The sequence below is a fragment of the Lissotriton helveticus genome, chromosome 4_1 (assembly GCF_964261635.1).
Source record: "Lissotriton helveticus chromosome 4_1, aLisHel1.1, whole genome shotgun sequence".
NCBI classification, from domain to species: Eukaryota; Metazoa; Chordata; class Amphibia; order Caudata; family Salamandridae; genus Lissotriton; species Lissotriton helveticus.
This window is the reverse complement of record NC_136063.1, coordinates 1,498,908,014-1,498,913,712: the sequence shown is the minus strand read 5'-3', so window position 1 is coordinate 1,498,913,712 and position 5,699 is coordinate 1,498,908,014.

The following is a 5,699-nucleotide window of genomic DNA, read 5'->3' as shown; positions in this document are numbered from 1 at the left end:
CTTCCTCCGGATTACTAGGCACAAGGTACTCTGGGACCCCTCTCGTCCTAGCGGTCCTCAGCCAGCAGCTGGACGGGCCAGGATGCCCCCCCAGCCCTGGGTCCGTCCCTGGGTCTGCCGCGTGGCAGGATAGGGTCCGGGCCTGGGGTCCCCGTCCCAACCGGCCTGCCGCACTGCCCGGGATGGCAGGGGTTCCGTTGTGCCCGGGGAGCCTGGCTGGGTTCAGGAGCTCCGGACGGGGCACTGTCCTGGGTCCTGCCGCGTGGCAGGGTGCCCGTGACGGGGTCTGGAGGGCCCGGGAAGGCTTCTCCTGCACATCGGGGCCTGGGAACCCCGGTGGGGTCCAGGGGCCCCGCTGGGCCCCAGGTGGGGTGCTCTGGCCCAGGGCCCTGTCCTCCGGCCTAGGGCCCTGTCCCCCAGCCTGCCGCACTGCCAAAGGCCCGGGACGGGGGTTCCGTGGTGCCAGGGGAGCCTCCCCTCGCTCGGCTGGCTTCAGGAGCCACCCGGGGCTCCGTCCTGGGTCCTGCCGCGCGGAAGTGTGCCCGGGACGGGGTCAGGAGGGTCAAGGCTGCTTCCCTTTCATGCCCGGCCATCTGGTCGCCCAGATCCCCTCGGCCATCTGGTTGCCCGGATCCCATCGGCCATCTGGTCGTCCGCAATGCTTTCCTATGGGGCGACCAGATGGCCGTACTTCCCTGGAAGTCCTGATGAGGTGCCATTCGCCTCCCGGATCCCAGCGAGGGCTCCAGGAGGTCGGGTACTTTCGCGCCTTGGGTCTCCTGAGCCTCGCGGTGAGCACTTGTTCCCAGAAAGAGGGGTAGCCTTCCTCCGGATTACTAGGGACAAGGTACTCTAGGACCCCTCACGGCCTAGCAGTCCTCAGCCGGCAGCAGGCTCGGCCAGGATGCCGCCCCAGCCCCGGGTCCGTCCCTGGGCCTGCCGCGTGGCAGGAAGCCCTGGATGGAGTCCGGGAGGGCCCGGAGAGGCGTCCCCTGCGCCTCCGGGCTCCCGGCTGGGGCCAGGGGCCCCTCCGGGCCCCGGGTCAGGTGCTCCAGCTCTGGGCCCCGTCCCCCAGCCTGCCGCACTGCCAAAGGCCCAGGACGAGGTTACGTGGTGCCCGGGGAGCCTCCCCTTGCTCAGCTAGGTTCAGAAGCTCCGTTCAGGGCCCCTGAGGGGCCCCGGGGAGGCCAGCCTCCCCACCCGGGGCTCCGTCATGGGTCCTGTCGCGTGGCAGAGTGCCTGGGAAGGGGTCTGGAGGGCCCGGGGTAGGCTTCCCCTGCGCCTCCAGGCCTGGGAGCACCGGCTGGATCCAGGGGCCCTGCCGGGCATCGGGTCAGGTGCTCGGGGTCAGGGCCCTGTCCCCCCGGCCTGCTGCACTGCCAAAGGCCCGGGACGGGGGTTCCGTGGTGCCTGGGGAGCCTCTCCTTGCTCGGATGGCTTCAGGAGCCCCGTCCAGGTCCCCTGAGGGCCCCGGGAAGGGTGGCCTCCCCAACCAGGGCTCCATCCTGGGTCCAGCCGTGTGGCAGGGTGCCCGGGACGGTGCCCGGGACTGGGTCCGGAGGGTCCAGGCGGCTTCCCTTTCGTGCCCGGCCATCTGGTCGCCGAGATCGCCTCGGCCATCTGGTCGCCCGCAATGCTTTCCTATGGGGTGACCAGATGGCCGGACTTCCCTGGAAGTCCCGATGAGGTGCCATTCGCCTCCGGGATCCCAGCCAGGGCTCCAGGAGGTCAGGCACATTCGCGCCTAGGGTCCCCTGAGCCTCGCGGTGCGCACTTGATCACATAACGAGGGGAAGCCTTCCTCCGGAATACTACGGGCAAGGTACTCTGGGACTCCTCTCGGCCTAGCGGTCCTCAGCCGGCAGCTGGATGGGCCAGGATGCCGCCCCAGCCCCGGGTTCGTCCCTGGGTCTGCCGCGTGGCAGGATGCCCTGGATAGGGTCCGGGAGGGCCCTGGCCTGGGGTTCCCGTCCCCCGGCCTGCCGCACTGCCAAAGGCCCAGGACGGGGTTACGTGGTGCCCGGGGAGCCTCCCCTTGATCAGCTGGGTTCAGAAGCTCCGTTCTGGGCCCCTGAGGGGCCCCGGGGAGGGCGGCCTCCCCACCCGGTTCTCCGTCCTGGGTCCTGCCGCGTGGCAGGGTGCCTGGGACGGGGTCTGGAGGGCCCGGGGTAGGCTTCCCCTGCGCCTCCAGGACTGGGAGCCCCGGCTGGATCCAGGGGCACTGCCGGGCCCCGGGTCGGGTGCTCGGGGTCAGGGCCCTGTCCCCCCGGCCTGCCGCACTGCCAAAGGCCCGGGACGGTGGTTCCGAGGTGCCCGGGGAGCCTCTCCTTGCTCGGCTGGCTTCAGGAGCCCCGTCCAGGTCCCCTGAGGGCCCCGGGGAGGCTGGCCTCCCCAACGGGGGCTCCGTCCTGGGTCCAGCCGGGTGGCAGGGTGCCCGGGACGGTGCCCGGGACCGGGTCTGGAGGGTCCAGGCAGCTTCCCTTTCGTGCCTGGCCATCTGGTCGCCCAGATCGCCTCGGCCATCTGGTCGCCCGCAATTGATTGATTGATTGTGGGTTTCTAAAGTGTTAGAATCGACTTCCGAAGGAGTATTTCTGCGCTGTAGACCGCTGGGGAACCCGTCCTGGCTTTCCCTGTCAGATGGTCCCTACTGGGTATCTCCAAAGTGAAATCAGGCATCCCCGGCGTATGTGGGGGTCCGTTGTGGAGATGAGGCAAGGTAATGCCCAGAGTTGCCGAGTGTGATCCCTAGTTAGAGTAGGCACCGAGGCGAGAATTATCGAGTCCGTTGACCCTGGTCCAAGACCCTGCCACGTCGGGAATTGAACCCTGGTCCTGGGCCGTCCTCCGCTCCCGGGTCTGCCGCCTCTAACCAGTGAGCCACACCACTCCTCCACAATGCTTTCCTATGGGGTGACCAGATTGCCGGACTTCCCTGGAAGTCCCGATGAGGTGCCATTTGCCTCCGGGATCCCAGCCAGGGCTCCAGGAGGTCGGGCACATTCGTGTCTAGGGTCCCCTGAGCCTCACAGTGCGTACTTGTTCCGATAAAGAGGGGTAGCCTTCCTCCGGATTACTACGGACAAGGTACTCTGGCACCCCTCTCGGCCTAGCAGTCCTCAGCCGGCAGCTGGACGGGCCAGGATGCCGCCCAAGCCCTGGGTCCGTCCCTGGGTCTGCCGCGTGGCAGGATGCCCTGGATAGGGTCCGGGAGGGCCCTGGCCTGGGGTCCCCGTCCCCCCCGGCCTGCTGCACTGCCCGGGACGGCGGAGGTTGCGTTGTGCCCGGTGAGCCTGGCTGGGTTCAGGAGTTCCGTCTGGGGCTCCGTCCTGGGTCCTGCTGCGTGGCAGGGTGCCGTGACGGGGTCCAGAGGGCCCGGGGAGGCTTCTCCTGCGCCTCGGTGCCTGGGAACCCTGGTGGGGTCCAGGGGCCCTGCTGGGCCCCGGGTTGGGTGTTACGGCCCAGGGCCCTGTCCCCCGGCCTAGGGCCCTGTCCCCCGGCCTGCCGCACTGCCAAAGGCGAAGGGGGTTCCGTGCTGCCCGGGGAGCCTCCCCTTGCTTGGCTGGCTTCAGGAGCCCCGTCCGGGGCCCCTGAGGGCCCTGGGGAGGGTGGCCTCCCCACCCGGGGCTCCATCCTGGGTCCTGCCACGCGGCAGGGTGCCCGGGACGGGGTCTGGAGGGTCCAGGTGGCTTCCCTTTTGTGCCCGGCCATCTGGTTGCCCAGATCCCCTCGGCCATCTGGTTGCTCGGATCCCATCGGCCATCTGGTCGCCCGCAATGCTTTCCTCTGGGGCGACCAGATGGCCGGACTTCCCTGGAAGTCCAGATGAGGTGCCATTCGCCTCGCGGATCCCAGTGAGGGCTCCAGGAGGTCAGGTACTTTCGCGCCTTGGGTCCCTTGAGCCTCGCGGTGCGCACTTGTTCCCAGAAAGAGGGGTTGCCTTCCTCTGGATTACTAGGGACAAGGTACTCTGGGACCCCTCACGGCCTAGAAGTCCTCAGCCGGCAGCTGGCTGGGCCAGGATGCCGCCCCAGCCCCGGGTCCGTCCCTGGGCCTGCTTCGTGGCTGGAAGCCCTGGATGGGGTCGGGAGGGCCCGGGGAGGTGTCCTCCGGGCTCCCGGCTGGGGCCAGGGGCCCTACCAGGCCCTGGGTCGGGTGCCCCAGCTCTGGGCCCCGTCCCCCGGCCTGTCGCACTGCCAAAGGCCCGGGACGGGTTTCCGTGGTGCCCGGGGAGCCTCCCCTTGCTCGGCTGGGTTCAGAAGCTCCGTCCAGGGCCCCTGAGGGGCCCCGGGGAGGGCGGCCTCCCCACCCAGTGCTCTGTCCTGGGTCCTGCCGCGTGGCAGGGTGCCTGGGACGGGGTCTGGAGGGCCCGGGGTAGGCTTCCCCTGCGCATCCAGGCCTGGGAGCCGCGGCTTGATCCAGGGGCCCCGCCGGGCCCCTTGTCGGGTTTTCGGGGTCAAGGCCCTGTCCCCCCAGCCTGCCGCACTGCCAAAGGCCCGGGACGGGAGTTCCGTGGTGCCCGGGGAGCCTCTCCTTGCTCGGCTGGCTTCAGGAGCCCCGTCCAGGTCCCCTGAGGGCCCCGGGAAGGGTGGCCTCCCCAACCGGGGCTCCGTCTTGGGTCCAGCCGTGTGGCAGGGTGCCCGGGACGGTGCCCGGGACCGGGTCCGGAGGGTCCAGGCAGCTTCCCTTTCGTGCCCGGCCATCTGGTCGCCCAGATCGCCTCGGCCATCTGGTTGCCCGGATCCCATCGGCCATCTGGTCGCCCGCAATGCTTTCCTATGGGGCGACCAGATGGCCGGACTTCCCTGGAAGTCCAGATGAGGTGCCATTCGCCTCCCGGATCCCAGCGAGGGCTCCAGGAGGTCAGGTACTTTCACACCTTGGGTCCCTTGAGCCTCGCGGTGCGCACTTGTTCCCAGAAAGAGGGGTTGCCTTCCTCCGGATTACTAGGGACAAGGTACTCTGGAACCCCTCACGGCCTAGCAGTCCTCAGCCGGCACCTGGCTGGGCCAGGATTCCGCCCCAGCCCCGGGTCCGTCCCTGGGCCTGCCTCGTGGCTGTAAGCCCTGGATGGGGTCCGGAGGGCCCGGGGAGGCGTCCCCTGTGCCTCCGGGCTCCCGGCTTGGGCCAGGGGCCCTGCTGGGCCCTGGGTCAGGTGCCCCAGCTCTGGGCCCCGTCCCCCGGCCTGTCGCACTGCCAAAGGCCCGGGACGGATTTCCGTGGTGCCCGGGGAGCCTCCCCTTGCTCGGCTGGGTTCAGAAGCTCCATCTAGGGCCCCTAAGGGGGCCCCGGGGAGGGAGGCCTCCCCACCCAGGGCTCCGTCCTGGGTCCTGCCGCGTGGCAGGGTGCCTGGGACAGGGTCTGGAGGGCCCAGGGTAGGCTTCCCCTGCGCATCCAGGCATGGGAGCCCCGGCTGGATCCAGGGGCCCCGCCGGGCCCTGGTGGGGTTCTCGGGGTCAGGGCCCTGTCCCCCCAGCCTGCCGCACTGCCAAAGGCCCGGGACGGGAGTTCCGTGGTGCCCGGGGAGCCTCTCCTTGCTCGGCTGTCTTCAGGAGCCCCATCCGGGGCCCCTGAGGGCCCCGGGGAGGGTGGCCTCCCCACCCGGGGCTCCGTCCTGGGTCCAGCTGTGTGGCAGGGTGCCCGGGACGGGGTCCGGAGAGTCCAGGCGGCTTCCCTTTCCCTTTCCCTTTCCCTTGTTA